Source organism: Neofelis nebulosa, chromosome 11 (assembly GCF_028018385.1).
Source record: "Neofelis nebulosa isolate mNeoNeb1 chromosome 11, mNeoNeb1.pri, whole genome shotgun sequence".
Classification (NCBI taxonomy): Eukaryota; Metazoa; Chordata; class Mammalia; order Carnivora; family Felidae; genus Neofelis; species Neofelis nebulosa.
In genome coordinates, this window is record NC_080792.1 from 38,552,318 (window position 1) to 38,574,518 (window position 22,201).

Here is a 22,201-nt window from a genome sequence, read left to right on the forward strand (position 1 = left end):
ATTTTTCAAATCCCCTCATACACTAGTAATGCTTTGTAATACTCAAACTCAGAATCTTGGTTTTCATTTACTCTAAGAAATATTTAGAAAAATGGACATTGGTGCCAGAAGACACTTTACAGATGAGGAGGGTGAGGCCCAGGAGGGTGAAGTGACCGTCCAAGATTAAGAAGCTGGTTAGTAACAGAGAGTGGCTTTGAACCTTGCGCTCCTGACATACTTCTCTGTTGTTAGTTGATTAAAAACCCAGAAATGCGAAAGCATGGAATCTTCTGTGTTTTCCAAGTAGGTAATTTTCTGGAATATTGTGTCACCATAATTTCTACCAAAGCCAAGGAAATTAGAGCTGAGGTCAGAGTCCTCAGATGAGCATTTCCTCGAGTGGTTTAAGCCTGAGCAATCACAAGTAGAATGTCTACAAGAGAAGACTACCGCAAGGGCAACCTGACATTATTTAATGATCCGTATGATTTATTAGGTTATGTAGTGATAACATAAATAACAAATAGTTCATAAAATTGCCTGTTAATATTTCTTCATAAAGCTGAATGATTTTCTCGTCTTGTGCCTTCTGGGAAAACTCACAGAAAATAACTGAAAAGAGAGAGGTTCTAGATGGCACTTCCCAGAAGATTCCCCGGTGGTGACTCAGGCACTCTCTCACCATCTGCCATCAGCTAGTCTCTCTCACCAATCTTTCTTCTTCCCTTTCTCCATCTCCTTACCAACTTACAGGCTGGATGTTACCACCCCAGGTGCTGGACAGCTTGAAGCGGCAGGAAGCTGAAGCTCAGGAAAGCCCATGTTAAGATGAAGGAAAGCAGTGGGGAGGGTGGAAATGGTAGAAAATAAAGGGGAGAAGGCGTCTGATGACAGTGGGGTAGAAAAGGAAGGGACAGGAGCCTACCTTCGCACCCCAGATGGGAGAAAGAAAGGTACCCTCTGTCTCCAGTTCCACACTTACACTTTCCCTCCCAAGTAACTTCTTCAAACCCAGTTATCAAAAAGGATTACAGTAATTATTTTAGCTCTCATGGTTTCTAGGATGCTATGATTTTAGGTTCCTAGAGAAAATTCTATACAATAACTCCCCCTTGCTGTAATCTAAGTTTTCAGATATATTCATTATTGCATGAGATTTATTTCACAGGAGATAAAGACATGTTCACTATCCAATTAACCCTTGTTCTGTGTCATATTAGACCCCAGTCATCTTTCCCTATACTTGGATTCTTGGTACATACTTGGCATTCTTTGAATTAAATGTATTATTACAACAGTAGTGCTTTCAAACATTTTGTTTGTTTGTTTTCTTAAAGTACATGTTACTTTTTTTTTTTTTAATTGGAGTTTCTGGTGAATTAGACCAATGCATCTGGGAATAAGTTACATATTACAAATGTTCTCTCAACCTCATGAATGCAGCTCTCCAAGCACCAGGATCAGGAAATACATGGAAACCTTGCACAATCTTAAACACTTTTTTGTAAGACTATATAACGTGTGTGTATATATATGTATTACATATATGTGTATAATAAAGTTTATACACTTAGATGAACTTACGTCTAGCTATATCTGGCAATACAGAGTCACTCAAGAAATCCCTTGGTATTGTATTGGCCTGGGACTTCTTGGGATCATGCTGCTGGTTTTTGCACCACCACCCGGCAATCTGGGGAAAAGATGTTTTGCATTTTTGGTTTTTGTCCACGTCTCTGGATTATTCCAGACTGCAAGAGACTAGGAGGGAGACGAGACTATGCTCAGAGGAAGATGCCGTGTTAAAGTACCCCGCAGGGCAGCTCAGGTTGCACGCCTTCATTGAGATCTATCACTCCAATAAAAGTTGCAACTTGAACGACACCTTGATTGGAAGCTGGCATTCGTGTTTGCTCTTCCTCCTCCACTAGAAATGGCCCTGTTTCAGCTTATATGTCTCACCCGGGCAGTGATCAAAAGCAGACGTCGAGTCTGGAGGCAGCCCTCTCCTTACCCCCCTTGGCTTCTATCCCCCCCGCGACTACTTCAGAGTACACAGAGCTGAGTATCTATAATTCTTTCTACTCTGAGCCTGAGGGTGGCAGTCTCCCAAAGTGCCACTGAATTAAAGGCATCCATCCTTCTCTCTCCTCTTGCTGCGGCCCCCTGGACACTTGCAAAGCAAAAGTCTCATGTGAACACTGGGTGGGAATAAAAACCAGTACCTTTCTCTCTTCAAATTCTTCCTTAAATTCTATGCCAGCTACCAAATTCTAGTTTCAGTAACTTGTGGCTAGAAATTAACATTTAGTGCCCAGAAATAAAATAAAATACCGTCTCCATCTTCTAGCTCCCCGAAAAGCCTTCAGTCACCGCCTGGATTGAAGGTAGAAGTCGATATCTTGCCACAAGAGAAAGGAGTATTTTGTCAAATTGGGATGCCTTATTTTATTTTATTATTTAAAAAAAATTTTTTTTTTAACGTTTATTCATTTTTGAGAGAGAGAGAGAGACAGAGCATGAACGGGGGAAGGTCAGAGAGAGAGGGAGGCACAGAATCTGAAACAGGCTCCAGGCTCTGAGCCGTCAGCACAGAGCCCGACGCGGGGCTCGAACTCACGGACCGCGAGATCGTGACCTGAGCCGAAGTCGGCCGCTCAACCGACTGAGCCACCCAGGCGCCCCATGGATGCCTTATTTTAGACATATAGGTTGGGTGGGAGTGGCAAGAAGCAGATTTTGATTAATAAAATAAACTCCTCAACTCAGAGCACATAAAAATAGAATGAGCCATCTGAAAAAAGTAACTTTCAAACTAACGGTATCAACTTAAGTCTTGATAATCACTTAACGATGGTGGGATTTGGTAAAGCACGCGCATTTATCACACAAGAATGGTGTAACTGGTCAGTGCCAACAGAGATTATGTGGGAGCCGGATGAATATTAGACCGGAGTGGAGTTAATCACATTTCTTATTCCTATTTATGCCTTTACTGATCTTCCCACCCAAAACAGCGCCCCTTCCTCCTTCTCTACTGCTTACTCTGATACATTCTCCTGCGTAGCACTTGTACTGTTATTATTTATTCATTGTTTGTCACTTCACATTAGAATATAAGCTCCCCAAGGGCGGGAGTTTTGTTCACTGCTCCCTCTCTGATGCTTCGAACACGGCCTGTCCCATTGTAGGCCTGCAGCACTATTTACTGCATGAATAATATACATAAATGGAGACTTCTCTTGTCGTATCAACATTTGATCCAATTTCCTCTTTCTTACCCCTATCAGTCGGCACCATTTTGAAAACGATTCGGTTGGATGCATTAAAGGCTTTTATTCACACTGAAAAGACAAAGAGTCCAAGCGGGCATTTTATCTTTCATTGCTGCGTCGGGAAAAGATCGCCTGCACGTTAAATGGAGGATTGGAGATGGTCTCCAGCAGTTATTCTGTAGCCTTTTCTTCTTCTTCAGTTATGCTCGGGAGACTACAGTGCCATAAGTCTAGTTGACTAGATTTCAGAGGTATGGACCCCACAGTCAGATCACTGTAGTCACAGGGGGCAGGTTCTGCGTTCTGAGCAGCAGCTACAGACGAAGACCATAGATTTACAAATGGCGCTCCAGAGAAATGTGCACATGGAGAGCCACACTGCATTCAGAAACATATGAAACCTGGTCTTTTCTGTGTTTGACATTGTCTGTTAAAGGATATTGGCTAAGAATGATTAAAGTCACTTGCGAAACATCAACTACTTGTCCAAATAATTTCTCAACAACTGAAATAGGTCCTGTTATTTTTATGAGGGACTCTTTGTTGTCATAGTCACAAACGGCCTGCTAGGGTCTCATGCCAGGGCTGAGGCGGAGCTCAGGGTTCTGGCTACCCCTCTTCTGCAAACACAGCATCGGCCATATTCTCAACAACAAAGAAGCTGGAAGGGGAAGAAAAATAATTCCGAAAGGCACCTGCAGCATCTTCTAGTGTTGTAGAAAGGGGACTGAACTACGATTAGAAGTTGGGGTTTTATTTTTGTCTCTATACTAACTAGTTGGGCAAGTCATTTACTGTTAACTGAGTTTCAGTTTTCTCATGGTAAACAGACAACAATGGTCCTCAACCAGGGGTGATTTTATACCACCGCAGGGATATTTGGTAATGTCTGGAGAAAGTTTTAGTGGTGGAGGGAAGGTAGGTGCTACTGATATCTAGCAGATAGAGGCCAGGGATGCTGTTGAACATCCTATAATGTACAGGATAGTCTCCAACAAAAAATAATGATCCAGTCCAAAATGACAGTGGAGTGCCATTTAGAACCATCCAAATCCTGGTCTGGATGTCTCAAGTCCCTCTCAGTTCCTAATATCATTTTATAATTCTACCAATGGTCCCATCTAGACCTCTGAAGTTGCACAAGTTAATCCTAACTCCCCTTCTGAAGCTTCCTTCAATTTTGTATATGACATCGATCTCCTTCCTATACCTCCCAGCTCTATTCTTAGATGCCCTCCACCACCAGACCTTGATGCTTCCACACCAGCCTTTGAGTTCCTTCCTCATAGCACATGTGATCATGTAAAATTACCAGCGATTGCTTTTTCTCTCTGTAAGAGCATGTGCAACTTGAGGGCAGAGACTGTCTTGCTTATTTCTTCATCATCTTTAGCACGTCATCTATCCTGATGAATACTAATCCTCCTATTTGTTTGAACGCGGCACCTGGGTGGCTCAGTCAGTTAAGCATTTGACTCTTGATTTGGGCTCAGGTCATGATCTCACCGTTTGTGAGATGGAGCCCTATCTTGGGCTCTGTCCCAAGAGCCTGCTTGGGACTCTCTTCCTCTCTCTCTGTCCCTCCCCCACTGATGGTGATGCGCTCTCTTCCTCTCTCTCAAAAGTAAATAAACTAAAAAAAAAAATGTTTGAGTAAATGACTGGTGGTGGAACAATCAGCAAACATGAAGCTCAGCATTTTCTCACTTGGTTCCTACAGGAGGTTGTGGTGTAAACTTAGTCTGATCATCTCACCAGATTATGATCTATTGGCCCAAGAATGTCAAAGTGCCTTGGAAAGCTACAGTAAAATGGATGTGGGATAGTGGTCCTTGGACTGAATTGAGAATCCCCCCAGACACAATGATATTAGGTCAGAGTCAGGGAGAAGACTGCTTGGAAAGAGGCCTTTCTGGATGCCTTTTTTTTATGTTTATTGTTTTATTTTTGAGAGAGAGAGGGAGAATGCACACATGAGCATGGGGCGGCAGGGAGAGAGGGGCACAGAGGATGTGAAGCAGCTCTGTGCTGACAGCAGCAAAAGCCTGATGTGGGGCTCAGATCGTGACCCGAGCTGAAGTCAGACTTTTAACCAACTGAGCCACCCAGGCACCCCTGCCTTTCTGGATGCTTTAAAGCTGGAGACATAGTCCTCAGGGACACTTTTGGGCACCCTCTCTGTTCCAAGGATTTGTTCGCATTGACAGAGAGTTTAGTTTGAGAACTAGGCAGGTCTTGGCTGTTTGTACATATTTCCTATTAAGGGCATAGACTGTTACTTCAAGCTCCTAGGATCAAGAGGCTGTAGCTGTGGGACAGTCTAACTGTTCAGCTCCAGCGTGGCCCCGTCACAGAAGGGCAAGATCACACAGCCTGGTGGACTCTTCCCACAGGGGATTCTAGGTCCCATGGGAAGCCCTACTGAGACTGGCTGCATCTGTCTCTCTGAAGTTTTTACTTCTGTCCAAATAATCAAAGCAATTAATCTAATTTCAGAGGGGGGTGTGCACCTGTCATTTCTTCCCCTCAAATTATAGCCCAATGGTGGCAGAAACATGGTATGTATCCAGGGAAAGTAGAGTTCCCGCCATGCTGTCCTCTCAGTCACCTGCTTTAACACTCCCTAGAACACATAACAAGACTGCAAGAGGAGATTCCAGAAGGTGTAAGACAACGGCACGGTATTCAGCTTCACTCCTGATATTTCACCAATAGACAAGGTTAAGAAATCATTCTTCCTCACTTAGGCTAAAGTAAGATAAAATGGAAAGAACAACAACATTTGGACAAAACAGCTCTCAGAAGGAATGGACATATGCATTCAGCAGTGAATGTAGAATGACTTTACACTGTGAAGCCAGAGGCCTGCTGACATTCAGAGCCTCTTAAATAAAAACTATGGTGACTTGCCTGTCAACATCAGTTCAGCTGGGTATTCAGTCCACTGTTTTAAAGGTGCTGAGAAGGAAGAAAGTGGTTTATAAAGAATTTCTCAGTTCTGTTTTGTGCACAGCAGTTTTTTCAGAGTGTTTTTCAGAGTGTTTCTTTTTTCTGTTTTATTTTACTCTGAGGATAAGGCAGGTACTTACCCAGATGATATTTGCCTTTTATTTTTTTCTTGATTATTAAAATGTTCATTTATTTTTGAGAGAGAGAGACACACACAGAGCATGAGTGAGGGAGGGGCAGAGAGAGAGAGAGAGAGAGAGAGAGAGAGAGAGAGAGAGAGGGGCAGAATCCAAAGCAGGCTCCAGGCTCTGAGCTGTCAGCACAGAGCCCGACGTGGGGCTTGAACCCATGAACCTTGAGATCATGACCTGACCCATTGGCTGCTTAACCAACTGAGCCAGCCAGGTGCCCTGACATTTGCATTTTAAAAAGATGTCCCTCATCCTGTATGTTTAAGGACTTGCACTGCACCTGGCCTGTGCTGCTCAAAGAGGAGTTCAATCTCTAAGAATTCACTTGAGTGCCATAACTGTTTTCTCTTTAAAAAGAAGACATTTAAAAATAATTAGCCAAGGGGTGCCTGGGTGGCTCAGTCGGTTAAGCGGCCGACTTCGGCTCAGGTCATGATCTCACGGTCCGTGAGTTCGAGCCCCGCGTCGGGCTCTGTGCTGACAGCTCAGAGCCTGGAGCCTGTTTCAGATTCTGTGTCTCCCTCTCTCTGACCCTTCCCCCGTTCATGCTCTGTCTCTCTCTGTCTCAAAAATAAATAAACGTTAAAAAAAAAAATTAAAAAAAAATAATTAGCCAAATGCTAGTATGTATGAATAAACAAGTTTAATATAAATGAATCAAGAGATGGCTGGAAACTTACAAAGTCATTTTGATAAAGTAACTTTCTTTTTAGACAATGTGGAATATGTAATAAATTAGAAAGAAAGCTAATGTTACCCACACTACACTACCCAGAGGCAATCCCTGTGACCATTTTCTAGATTTGCTTCCAATTACATACATGCATATATGTATTTGCACACACATATACAGACACAGAGTTTTTAATGAAATTAATGGATTATAAACTATATATGATTTTGTTTCAAGTTTTTTGTTTGTTTTACTTTTTGTATCCTATGATTAGTGATCCAAACATATTCAGCATAAATACTTCTCCCTTTTTGGCTATGAGATTATTTTATCAAACTTATTAGTGAAAGGATATGACATATATGATGATAATGGGACATCTGTACTCACTAAATGATTCTTTAGTTTCTTCCAGCACTGTAACACACTCACATTCATACAGACCACACTTCTGCTACATTTCAGGTAAGGCAGAACTTACAAGTTCTTTTAAGTTCTACATCATTTGTAGAACTTATTTTGTTATGGAAATCTCTATTGCACAAAAGCCACGCATCCCAAAATATCAGATAGAGAGGAGTCATTTTCCCAGAATCCACATTTGAAAAGAGCGATTATCTCATACTGTATCTTTCAAAAAAATAAAATGGCAGGGGCACTTGGGTGGCTCAGTTGGTTGAGCGTCTGACTTCGGCTCAGGTCATGATCTCACTGCTTGTAAGTTCGAGCCCTGCATCGGGCTCTGTGCTCACAGCTCAGAGCCTGGAGCCTGCTTCGGATTCTGTGTCTCTCCATCTCTCGGCCCCTCCCCCGTTCATGCTCTGTGTCTCTCTGTCTCTCAATAATAAATCAACATTAAAAAATTTAAAAAATAATAAAATTGCAAACTACTGAGTGTCTCATGTGCTTACAAAAACAATCACTAAACTTCAACACCTCAGGTTTTCTCAGATAAAAATCTCCTTTCACGAATAAAGTAGAACAACACGCAAGTAAAACAGTATAGTCAACAAGCCCTCCATAGTGAAGACCTCATTAAAACTTTAAATTCTCCATGTTGAAATTAATTCCAAGTAGGGCATAAAGATGAACATACTTTTGCTGCCCAGGAAAAAATTATTTACCCAAGATCAGTCTGTTGTCTCTTGTGTCACAGTATACCTGCCAGTTTGGTCAAAAAGAGAATTAAATTGAACTTGGAAGGTTAAATCAAAATGTGCCAAAGTTTCATTCAATTAATTTTTAAGAAGACAAACTTTTAATTAGCCACATGCGGTATATCATAGATTCTACTGAAATCTCCCTGGGAATACGTGACCATCAGTACCTTGCTCATATTTTGTGTTCATTCATTTGCTAAAGTGCTGCACAGTTCTAAGAGATTAACGATACGAAGTGTTTGACGTGAAGTGTGTTTGTTTGATTTGACCGTGATGTAAAGATCAAGACAAATAAAAAAGAAGAAAGGAAGGAAGGAGTCCAGGAAGGAGGGAAAGAAGTAGGTCATGAAACTGGATATAGGGGGAAAAAACCAAAATTAAAAAAAGATTTCCTAGGACCTTAAACCAGTTACATTAGTGACATTAAAAAAGGACATGGGTGAGTAGAGGAGTATGTGAATCATATGGATGGGTCTTTTCTTAGACAAAGAAAGAAATACTTTTTCTGGAAATCATAAGGAGAAAGAAGGATCTAATTCTGGGAATGGATGTTCGGGGTTTGCCCTTCAGTGCTGTATTTCTGCCTTGATTGATGGCTTTGAATGTGCCAAATGTCTTAGTAGCCACCCGAGGGCTACTGAGAACCTCACTTGCCATTCACATCTGACTTAGAGGGGATAAGTATCTTTTATAAAAATGAAGATAAAAGACACAGCATTTAATGTGATATCAGTAAGGTGCCATGACACTTGGAAGTTAAAAAGAGAGATAACTATATGCTACATAATAGGTTCTCAGACTTTTTGTTCTGAAAACCCCAAAGAGCTTTTGTTTATGTGTGTTATATCTATCAATATTTACCTATTAGAAATTGGCTTAGAAATTTTAGAAATATTTATAAACTTATTTGTACAACAATGATAAGCCCATTAGATCTAACATAAATAATATCTATTGTTAATAAAATAGCAATATTTTTTCAAAACCAAAAATACAGTGAGAAGTATGGCGTGGTTTTCACATGTTTGGAAATCTCTTTAATGTTTGGCTTAATAGAAAGAAGATCACTGGATTTTCATATCTGCTTCTGCATTTAACCTATCGCAATATGTTGTTTCAGCTGAAGAATATGAAGAAATTCCAAACTTACAAAAGTCTGCAGTTTTTTTACAATAATTTCTTTAATGTTTATTCATTTTTGAGAGAGAGAGAGAGAGACAGAGTACACGTGGTGGAGGGACAGAGAGAGAGGGAGACCCAGAATCCTAGGCAGGCTCCAGGCTCTGAGCTGTCAGTACAGAGCCTGACACAGGGCTTGAACTCATGAGCCATGAGATCATAACCTGAGCCAAAGTCAGATGCTTAATTGACTGAGCCCCCCAGGCACCCCTAAAGGTATGCAGTTTGAAAAGGTAGTATTTGATAGTCTTTCAGATGACTGGATAGTTTTCTTCAAAAGACACGGAAACTCAACAAGCAATTGCTTCTTAAAGGTGAGTTGCAGTGTGGAAACTGAGCCATATCGATGAACTTTGCATAGTCCATTACACTAAAATTCATTATTGGTCTCGTATTTTGTATAGAGCTTTTTACTCTTGTATGATTTTATAACATCGATTAGTAGGGAAGTATTGGCTCACTGAGTTATACACATCTTCCAAATGTTGATGCTTTTCAGTTTTAATGACAAAAAGTCCTATTTGTTAATACTGCCATCAATCTCATCAGGGAAGTCTTTTAGGTTTTGGGAAGCTGTCAAGCATACAAGGGCAAGTGCAAGCTTTCTAAAATTCTTTTTTTTTTTGTAACGTTTATTTATGTTTCAGAGACACACACATGCACACACACACACACACACACACACACACACACACAGAGTTTGAGTGGGGGAGGGGCAGAGAGAGAGAGAGAGAGGGAGACACAGAGTCCAAAGCAGGTTCCAGGCTCTGAGCTGTCAGCACAGAGCGCGACGCGGGGCTCGAACTCACGGACCGTGAGATCATGACCTCAGCTGAAGTTGGACGCTTAACCGACTGAGACACCCAGGCGCCCCTACCAAAATTCTAAGTTTTAGTTTAAAGTTTGAATTTTATCATTATCAGAAAATACTCTTAGTTTTCTCTGAAGCGATGGGCTCACTTCATTCATTTTCAAGGAAATCCATGCCAAGTACCATGTCTGGATAACCATAGTTTGCCAGTTGTTCTTTCAAGTAAACATGTTGTTCTATAAAAGAAGCGGCTAGTTCAGTTTGCACGCCACACAATTTTACTTGGAGGCAGCCATTGTCTCTTAATATATTTCAAGAGCTTTTTATGTACACTTCCCCGTTCCTCACACAGAATATTAAAAAGAGGTGTACTTGAGTTTCAAGATTTAATTAGATTTTGTTGCTGTAGCTGATGCTTGCTTTGCTTTTTTTACTGTAAGTGCATGGCACCGAAGAATATAATTACTACCAGGACACGCTGTTGCTGCTGCCTTGATTGTAATAAGGTTACAGTAAGTTTTACCCGCCATTGCTTCTGTGTCATCAGTGCGAATGTCCACATAGTGAAAATTGCAAATAGTATGTTAGAGTTACTATTAAATAGTTTGACCTCAAGGATCCCCCGAAGTGTCTTGGGGATTTCACTCTGAGAACCATTGCCCTGAAAGAAAGGGAATATAGTAAGGAGGCTGAGCGAAGCCTCTGTGATTGGACAGACTCAATCTCTGTGATATTGGGCAAGTTATATAGCCACTCGAAGCCTCATGTGCCACGCTTATAAAACTGGAATCACAGATCTTACCTCATAGGGTTGTTTCAAAGATTAAAGGAGATCACTTAGTACAGCACCTGACACACAGCAAACGAGACAGATGTTAACTATTATCGCTAATATTTATATTACCTCTTGTGGGTTTTTTTTGATGTTTTTATTTATTTTTGAGGGAGAGAGAACATGCATGAGTGGGGGAGGGGTAGAGAGAGAGGGCGTCATAGAATCTGAAGCAGGCTCCAGGCTGTGAGCTGTCAGCACAGAGCCTGATGCAGGGCTCGAACTCACGAGCCATGAGATCATGATCTGAGCTGAAGTCGGACTCTCAACCGACTGAGCCAGTCGGGCGCCCCATATTACCTCTTGGTTTGAAGATCAAGAAGCAATGAGGTGAGTAAACCCTTACATAAGCTGTACTTGTCGGAATTTGTTTATGCTACACCAATCCAACCTTATTTCTACATTTCCTCTGTGAGTACAAACTGCAGGCAGATATGTTCTTTCCTCCCACTATGTTAAGGCAAAGATTTGCCCTTCATATGCTGATTTTACAAATCCTTGTGTAGTCAATCATGGGAGATATTTCTTGGCAGCTAGAGTTGGTGGTGACAAATGAGAGATGGTATTTTGACTGGGACCCATGATCTCCCAATCCCTTATCATGTGTGGGAAGCAGATAATACCAGTGGTTTGCACTATGATCAGAAAGCTAGGTCAAAAGGACCCCTTTTGCCAAAGACCCTATAGAACAAGCCCTTGAGATATGTCTTTCCTAGAATGCTTACGCTTGCCCTAGTCTCAGTCCTCTAGATTTTACCATTTCGTGGAGAAAATTGAATTCAAGGAAATGGAAAGTAAGGAGAAAAGGGAAAAGGAGGGGATTTACTTCAACAAAGGGCAAAGTGTGTGTATGTGTGTGTGTGTGCACAGGGGCACACATGTGTGCATGGATGTTGTACTCGAACAAACAGTACTTTGGCAGAGACTAAGTGCTGTAAAACTCTGAGCTCATAGGCCCGTATAAGTGATATAAATGGGGAAATAGGTTCGTATAAGTCAGGACACCCCGTGCCTGCATAGTTTACCTCTATGCATATGTTTTACTACCCCCAAAGAAATATGCTCTCTTACTTTCCTTGAAATTATAAGAGATTTTCTTGGGCTCTTTTTATTTTTGTCACTTTTGGTAGTGACTGGAGTAAAAAAAAACCCAAGCTTTTTATAATAAGAAAACAACAATGCAAGCTTATTTATACGTGGCATATGATATTTGGTTTCAAGTGTTGGGAAAAATAAGAGAGTGGTAGTGATGGAGATGAAATGAAGACTGTGTGCCCTGTTTAAGGACAGCACCTCCCTCTGGCTGTGCTACGTAGAAGCAGGGGCTCAGGACGGCCACATCTTATTTTCATGTTCAGGATGGAAATCCAGATTTTTACATGAACTCCTCAAATTTATGAATGTCGCCTCCAACTGGATAGGACAAACGAAACACGTCTGCACGGTTTGCAGGTTGCCAAATTTTGGGTTTCTCCAAAGGTAATGATTGCATTTCCCTCCCATCTCAGGTGCCAATAAACTTGGCATTTGACTCACCTCCATCACCATTCACTGGGGGTTCAAGGGTGGCAATAGAGGGTAGAGAGGAGCCTCGATCTCCCCCTAGTGGTTAGAAAGTGCCAAAAACAACTAGCTGAACACATCTAGTTCAGCTCCCAAGTATGCGAAACTCACTAAAATCAGCAAAGCCGACTTTGGCTATTCTGTGTGAGATGTGAATCATATGGTAATTTTAATGCTAGTGCAGATAAGGTTGTATAGACATATATAGATGACTACAGTGTGAAGGATCATCTTACCCACTAGCTAGAGCAGTATCTATTAGTCACTGGTTAATTTGATCCCAGTTTTAAGTATTTAATAGCAGCTTAGCACTTATTAATTAATGGAGAACATCTTATTATACCCCTTTGCTTAGAAGCTAAACTTGAGGAGAGCATTTTAGGCTGGGAGATGGGATCAATTTTGCCATTTTGAAAAAAATGAAGGAGAATGTTAAATAAGTCAGTAACTATTATTACAGGGCTAATAAAGATTCTTGATAAAGTTGAAAAACATATCCCATGATAGCCTTGTTTCATCTGGATACCCATGTTGTCTTAGAACACTGTCCCCAAGTATTATGTGCCTGCAACTCAAATGTCAACTTTCAAGGATGGATCCCTCTGAATACTCATTTCCTTGCTGTTTTGCCCTCCTTGACACACTCAGATAATTTAATGACCTGAAATACAATTGCTTTTAGAAGCTCAATACTTTATTATACTTTTGTTTTAAAAACAGTTTTTGAATTGAGAGTATGTCAGCAAAAGCAACCAAAAGAATGTGGATGTTGTTACAAGGTCAGCTTTTCAGAAGCTGTAGGCAGGCGTTATTGGCATTCTGTCAAACAATCACCACGGGCAGCCGAGCCATTCATGGGCAATGAGTCAGCAGCTGTGACAACACAAAATACGAAATACGGTAACCCATTAATGGGCAAGATAATAGGTACACATGCTCCCTCAGAAAGCACCGGGGAGAGGAAATATTTTATTTTTCATACTTTTGTAGAAGAAAATTGGGATAGGTCATTAAAACTCAGATGTTTGTGTATGTGTTCGTGTGTGTGTGTGTGTGTGTGTGTGTGTGTGTGTGTGTGTGTTAGAATCTAGATTAAAATATTTGTACAGATGGATTTCTTCTGTGAAGGAAAACATATTCAAATAGCTAAGATATCAGAAGCGAGGCATTTCAAATGGGATATTGTTGGTTAAGAAGGAGTCATGTTTTAGATCAGGGCTGTCCAGTGGAGTAGCTACTGGCCACATGTAGCTTTTTCAGTTGAAATGTGCCTAATCCAAACTGAGATATGATGTTAAATGTAAAACATACCATGGATTTCAAATATAACCTATAAAACATGAATGAATAATATCTTAGTAACAACTTCTTATATTGATTACACGTCAAAATGATAATACTTTTGGTGTATTGGGTTAAGTAGAATGGATTTAAATTATTTACCTGTTTTTATTTTTTAATGTGGCAACTAGAAAATTTTAAATTATATATGCGGCTGGGATTATATTTCAATTGGCAAGTGCTTTAGAAGAAATCTGATATCCTCTCCTTCCAGTATCTCTCTCTCTCTCTCTCTCTCTCTCTCTCTCTCTCTCTCTCTCACACACACACACACACACACACACACACACACACACACACACACACGAAGGGAGAGAAAGAGGGGCCACAGTAGTGATCCATTTGAAAAACAGTCTTCATAATTGCATTTACGGTGCTGATATTGGAGATCCCAGTTCTCTATGCCAAAGAATAGGTACAAGACAGCCCATAGCACTGAAAGATGTCTCACCCTGAATTGCCAATTGGCTGCAACTTTGGGTCCAGGGGTGAAAGGGCATTTGTCATAGTTCATTTAATTCTGGCCTCCTTGCTAAGAATGAAAGGGCACAGCTGAGGATGCCGAGAATTATCTTTCCTTTATCACTGTTTAGGGAAGAACAACATGAGCTCCGGAAAAATGAATTGGTAATGCTTCTTGAACTTTCAATCTGTTTGAGACTTGCATGCTCTCAAGAATGACTGTGATGGTCAAAATTGTACTGTAACACACTGAGCTACAGCTTTTATTTAATAAGAATTTTGATAAAAGCAAAATCTAGATGCCAGTTTGGCTATTTAAATCAATCAGTGAAAAATGGTACTAGCTCGATTGGTCTGGACGTGTTTCTTACGTTTTGGCACCGTTCCTGGACTATCCTCCCCCCTTATTCCAGCAGTATTGAGAGGTTCTTGGCAACATTTCTCCTGTACCTGCTGCTCTATCTTTTTTGAGCTTCAATCCTTGAATCCATTCCATCCCTGGCTTATTTCACCTTCTTCTTAGCCTCAACTCCTTAGAGGACTTCAGCGTCCTGGAGTCGAACAAATGTTGGGGTTCTAAACTTACCCGTGTCTTATCCTTAAAACTCTCTTTTATCTGTTTTAGCTTTAGCTATTAACTTCAATTTTTATGAACGGAGATGGAAAACAGCTGAGCAGAGATTTCATGCACGGTGGCTGGGCCATTCTGAATGGCTGCCCGATGAATGGTGTATTCTGTACACCAAGTATTCTGTCCCCAATAATAAAACAAAATAATTAATACAACACAATAAAAAGGTGTTCCTGGCTCCTAAACTAGCTGGAAGAAAAGGTGAGTTTCCTCATATGCTTCTTCATTAGAACTATGTAGTGTCTTTACTCCTTCCTAAATAGATAAGCTGATTTTGTCCTTCCAATTCAGAAACTCGGGTCTCTGGGGGGACTTCTATTGGAGAGTGGCTCATCATGCTCCCCAAAATCTCTTTCTAGAATTCTTCCATTTCTAAACGGATATATGTGAAATGGAGTATATTCATTTAAAGTTATGGACTATTTTAAAGAAAAATGAAAGGTTTGTATTTTAATCATCTGTCATATATATGATTTCTCATCTAAAAAAGAATGAGTGTTGCATTGAGTGTCACAACATGAACATTTCCATAAGGGATGAAAACTAGATAAACACTTTTATACTCTTTAAGGTAATTGGTTTTTAAAAAATCTTTTCAGTTTAGACAATGACAGGAATTTGATTGATACCACATTTTCTTTTTTTCTTTTTAAGTTTTTATTTATTGTGTGAAAAAGAGCATGAGTGGGGAAGGGGCAGAGAGAGAGAGGGAGAGAGAGAATCCCAAGCAGGTTTCGCGTTGTCAGCACGGAGCTCATCTTGGGCTTGAATTCATGGACCCTGAGATCATGACCCGAGCCAAAACCAAGAGCTGGGCACTTAACCAACTGAGGCACCCAGGTGCCCCATCACATTTTACTTCTTGACAAGTTTGGTTTTTTTTTAATCTAAATTCGTGACAAGCATTTCTGAGCAATGAAAAAGTGCCTCTATTTGGGGAGTACACAAAAGCAAGAAAAGTTTAGGTACACTAGGACAGGCTTATCGCATTTGCAGAACAGCTCTCTTATATTGTCTCATTCCAACGGTTGGGACTAAAAAGATGTTGAGTAAAAATCTGCAAATATGAAAGATTATATAAAATAGACTGACTTAATGCCACTCAAGTTTTAGATGACTGTATTACAGTAATTGAACAAAACATTTCAACATCAACATCTAAAAGTCAATTTTTCTCTTCTCTTTACTTTAGATTTTATTACTAAGAAGTATAGAAATAAGGAATCCTATAAATTCTAAGATTTTATGGTTGTTAATGAAACTCCTTCAGAGAAGCCAAACAAAGAAAAACCACACACACCACTGAAGGCCCTGACATCTGTAAAATGTGATTTGGAGAACTTGACAGGTTTGGGACACTTGGACATGAGAGAAAAAAGCACCTTGAGATTGCTCGCTGACCTGGAAGTTTAGGAAGAAAGGGCTTAGTGGCGACTGGAGGCTCATCTCAAGTCCTTCTAGCACCCCATCCCATTAACCAAAGAAGTAAAAGGGTACAATTCTCAGACGTTTAAAGTAAGAGCCCCCAAACATGATTTCTAGCAGGACAATGTGCAGAAGATAAAATCCAAACCATACGATCTTCATTGGCTTACCTAAGAATTAGGTAATTCTATGCATTAATTAGGTATTCTATGCATTAATGAACGGCTTACTTCACCTTTTCTAGGATTGACAGTCTGTGCTTACTGCTGGTGTTTTGCAACATTAAAGTCTGAAAATAAAATCATGGCTGGGATATGTTTAAATAAAGAAATAAGAAGAACTTATAACTAAAACTTCATAAAAAGAACTTATAAATTGTTAAAGTTCAGTAATGAGATAAGCTGTCCTCTAGTGGGATTTCCGAAACCACAGAATTACTGCCGAGAACATAAATCCATTCCTAAAACTCGATTCTTTTCATCAACAGTAAGAGAAATAGTTGACAATTAAATATCACTCTGCATGTGTGTATTAATATACAGGTATGTGTGTATGTGCATATATGTGTAACACTGCTCTCATTTGCTCATTTAAAGGTAGCTTGTGAAAGCTGATAGGTTTGAGAATGAGTTAAAATGATGATTCAATTTCTGTGTATGTATGAATATTGGCTTTTTTTCTCAAATAGTCTGCCTACTCTATGGCAAGACTGTAAGACTCCTGGAAAGACCAGCCCATTCACACTTCAACAAAATGAGTTTTATTGTACTCAAATGCATCAAGTTCTTTGATTAGGAAAATACTCAGGCAATCTGACTTCCAGAAAAATTTATCTATTATTATTATTATTTTTTTTTTCAACTTTTTTTTTTAATTTATTTTTGGGACAGAGAGAGACAGAGCATGAACGGGGGAGGAGCAGAGAGAGAGGGAGACACAGAATCGGAAACAGGCTCCAGGCTCCAAGCCATCAGCCCAGAGCCTGACGCGGGGCTCGAACTCACGGACCGCGAGATCGTGACCTGGCTGAAGTCGGACGCTTAACCGACTGCGCCACCCAGGCGCCCCTCTATTATTATTTTTTAATAGTAAACCTAAGTACCTATAGAAAAGAGAACATAATTTAACCTGAGTAGCTAACATTTCTGTGATAAAAAATGGAAACACATAAGGAAATTGACAGCTGAATGAACCAAGTGTGCAACAGTCTGCTAATATATCTAAGAGCTCTTCCTTCTCATTTGATAATAGTTAATAAAGATGAACATAATACTCAAAACCACTTGTCTGCATAGCTATGGCTTTAACCGCATTTGCCTTTACTAAAGTCAAGCAAGCACGATTCTGAGCATCTTCAGGAAGGGGAATGGTGGTGTGGGGGAGGGGAGAGGAGGTGCTGGTGGGTGGGAATGATCTGTATTATGATAGGGTGATGGTCATCTTCCTCTTACTCCAAAGTACCACCAATTGTGTAAGACAGAAGGAGGCAATGATTTCTGATAACTGACCCAGAAAAGACTGTGTGTGGGTGTGTCCAAGGTGGCAAGGCCACCTTTAAGCCCATACTTTTATTTGCCTGCCTACTGAGATTGGGGTTTTCTCTTCTGCCTGGCTGAATAATAGAGTATCTTATGCTGTCAGTAGGCTACAGGGTTCTGAAGAAAAAAGTACATATAGATTAGCAAAAGAATTTCTCAACATTGTTATTGCTGTGTATTTTTTCTTCTTTTGAAGTTTTACAGTTAACTTTGAAAATACATACATGGTGGAAAATTATCCTATGTGGAAAGGTAAGCTCGAAAATCTGAATTTTGGGTTCAGAGTGTGAGGTTTGTTTTCAGAACGTGTCCAGGAAATTAACTTCCACAACTCAGCTTTGTTCTAGCCGATAGTGAAGTTAAGGTGTGTGCTCTGAATCTATAATAGCAAGAGCCAGAAAGAAGTACAGCTTAGTGACCAAGAGCAGAGAATTACAGCTATGACTTATTTTTCTCTACAGGTATCTCCTCATCTTGATTGTAAGGAAAACAATAGTGCTGCCCTAGAGTAATCTGGAAGATCGACTTCGATAATGTATTGTATGCACCCGGCACATAGCTCTCACTCAGTGACTAGTAACTGCTCTAGGATTATTATAAACAGGATAAGGAAAGAGAAGTAACTAAATAGAAGCTGGGCATGGGACATTTCCAAAGTGGCATTTCATTTCATTAAAAAAATTTTTTTTAATGTTTATTTATTTTTTGAGAGAGAGAGATAGAGCATGAGCAGGGGAGGAGTGGAGAGAGAGGGAGGCATAGAATCCGAAGCAGCCTCCAGGCTCCGTCCGAGCTGTCAGCACAGAGTCAGATGCAGGGGGCTTTCTCCCAAACCCAGGAGATCATGACCTGAGCCGAAATCAGACACTTAACCAACTGAGCCACCCAGGCGCCCCTCCAGAGTGTCATTTCTTAAGTGAAAATCTCCTCCCTGTCAATCAGCAGCAGCTCTATTATATCAGCTATTTAAGAGTATCACAATCCAGCTGAAAGATTGTTGTCCGATCATAGAAAAGAAAATTGAGTACGGTGACCAGGTTAAAGACTGAGTCTCCACAAGCCTATAACTAAGTCCAGTTCCTTGGTAAGGCTCCACCCTACCCAAAACTTCCCCTGGGAAGGATACTCTGAATGTTAGCTATAGGAGGTTATCTGAAATGGCCTCCTGAGAGCCCACAAGGAAAGTCCTCAAAACGTTTCATGCGATTTCAAATAAAGCTTAAATGGGTGGGGGCAAGCAGGCTGAAGTGGGCAATATATCTGAAGACATGTACTGTGGGTCTCCCATACAAAACTGTCTGCTATCTCAGCAAAATTTTGTCATTGGTATTTAAAAAGTCCCTAGGGTTGGGGCGCCTGGGTGGCTCAGTTGATTAAGCATCTGACTTTTGATTTTGGCTCAGGTCATGATCTCACGGTTCGTGGGATGGAGCCCCATGTTAGGCTCTCAGCTGACAGCGCTGAGCCTGCTTGGGATTCTCTCTCTCTCCCTCTCCCCCACCCCTCTCTGTGTCTCCGAAAATAAATAAATAGACATTAAAAAAAAAATTCCCTAGGGCTAAGTGGTTTTTCCTTGTCCTTTTACTCAAATAGACCACTGACACATGGGAGAGAATTAAACCTCAACTATAGTATTCACTGTGGAGACAATCAGGATTCAACTTTAGTAGCCACTGTGAATCACAGAACCTGCCAGAAGCACCACTGGTGTGCCTAGGAAATACAGAAGTAACCATGAAAAATGCTAGCTGTAAATTCATGTAGAGAGCTGTAAAATGGAAAAGCTAAAGGTGAGGCAGAATTTTATTTTTAGCAATCCATAGGTAGAAGTCTACTCATTTTTCTTCGTTTCTGATTTACCATGATAGTAAGAATATACAAAAAGCAGGAGTAAATGCATAGTACAGAGCTAAAGGTAGAGGTGGTGATACAGTTTCAAGTACTTTAGGCGTGTAATCCTTCATAACACGTTATTCCCTCGTGGGGTTTTTATGTAAATCTTGGGATCTTGTAATAAGCAGTGATTTTTTTTTTTGAGAAATTGAACTGGATTCGGGTTTAATCACTTTGAAACAAATAATTTAGTTGCTGTGCTTGGCAACGTGGGTCATTGCCGCTCCTGGACTCAAGCAATGGTACATTGGACCTGGACTCTGTCCCCGACAACACAGAGATCTTGTAGAGGTTTCAGACTCATGACGGAATTAGCTGGAACGCAGTATCCAAAGTGGCAAGAGCCAGACGAGAGATTTATTTAGAATATTAGGATTTTAAAGGATGAAGAAAAATGGAAGAGATTATTCCAATTGGAGCACCTGGGGGCATTCACAGAAGAAATGTCATTTAAAAGTAGCACAGCTCCCTCTACATGTTGGTGCTTAAAAAATATTTTATAGCCTGAGTGAGTGAAAGGTATTGGAGGGATGAAGGCTCATAATGCCTGGCACACACCCGTTACTCAAGACATGCTTCCTCGATTGAACTACAGACTTTGAGGAAGGGCATTCCAGGCGAGGAAATATGCAAACTCATGTGGGGTCATAATGGGAAGGGGGCTTGAAAAGGTGGAGGGATTAAGCAGCCTGGATTGTATCAGGTGGATGAAGAGGACTGACCGACCGCTCATTTTGCAGCCACTGCAGGATACGGTCCATATTCCTTGACATAAATCCCAAGGCTTTTTGAGGTCTGGTGCCTGCCCACATCTCCAGCCTTCTCTTTCTGTTATTCCCCTCTCCATTCATGCTGGATTTCTTCCTGTTCCTCAATACACAGCATTTTCTCTCACCTTCAAGCATCACACACACTAGTCCTCTGGCAATCACTCCATGTTTGTCCTTCTTTTTCCCCATCTGTCTGGCTGACTCCTACTTACCTCCAGGTGTCAGCTTTAACATCACTTCTTCCAGGAAGCCTACCAGCCCCCTGTACTGGTTAGCTCCCCCTTCTATGCTCTCCCACTGGTCCTATACTTCTCACTGCACCTTACTGTAATTCCCTGTGATTCCCTGTAATCACTAGTTTCCCTGTTTGTGGTAGGCTCTCTGAATGTAGAGACCTTGTCTTTTTGGTGGCTACATCCCTAGTACCTAGTATCAATTCCTAGAATACTTAGTCAATGTGTTTGTTGAATGAGTGACTCAGACAAGACCGGAGATGGTGTTAGGAATGTTGATCATACCCTCTATTAGTAAATAAGGATTTAAAAAATCAAAATGGCGGGCGCCTGAGTGGATCAGTCGGTTAAGTGTATGGCTCTTGACTTCAGCACAGGTCACGATCTCACGGTTTGTGAGTAGGAGCCCTGCATCAGGCTCCGTGCAGACTGTGTGGAGCCTGCTCGAGATTCTCTCTTTCACCTACTCTTCTCTTCCCCTCTTCAGCTTGTGCTCTTTCTCTCTCAAAATAAATAAATAAACTTAAAAAAAAATCAAAGTGGTTGGTAATGGTGTGTGGTCATTAAAATGTTATAAAGATCAAGTAACAACGATTGTTAACATTTATTGAGCGCCTACCATGCCAAGTTCTGTGCTGATTACTTTCCAAACATCATGTCACTCAACCCTCATAGTAATATTATGAGGAAGGCATTGCTTATAAGAAAATGAAATCATAAATACAATTACATATAAATAAAATCTACCTTCTTTACAAAAATTTTGTGTCTGCACCTTAAATAACTTTTGTAGTTTCGACTACTATAGCTCATGAGATATATATGAAGTGTCCGAAGGGAATAGGGAAGTAGTTGTATAAAGACAGACTAAAAAATATGGGGTATTAAAAAGAAGATGTGAAGTCTATAAAGCTTTGAATGGTCTGGAAAAGATGACAATAGACTTATCCGCAGGAAATTCACTAAAACGTCAAAGAGGTAGGTGAAGATCCATAAAAGGATGTTACTAAGACTAGGTTGAAAATAGAAAATAATGTTTAAACTTTCAAATGACTCATGAATCATAGAGCTGTAATGAATTACTAACGGACATTAGGATTTAGAGGCAAATTCTTAATTTGACAGTAAGAAGAATAGCTGTCTTCTTCCATAACACATCTCCTGGTGCCACTGTAATAGAAAATACACACGTTTTCCACAGGATCAGGAGTCTAATTGAATGCACGAATGTCATGTTCTTTACTGACGTTAGGGAAGTTATTCACAAGTACTCATTTGTAGCAGCTTGTTCAT

General features: G+C 40.5%; 1 protein-coding gene across 29 annotated transcripts in view; it reads right to left on the reverse strand.

The window, feature by feature from the left end:
• The window catches only part of DTNA (dystrobrevin alpha), a 359,115-nt gene that overhangs the window by 189,763 nt on the left and 147,151 nt on the right, over positions 1-22,201 (reverse strand). The gene's annotated exons all lie outside the window — the stretch shown is intronic.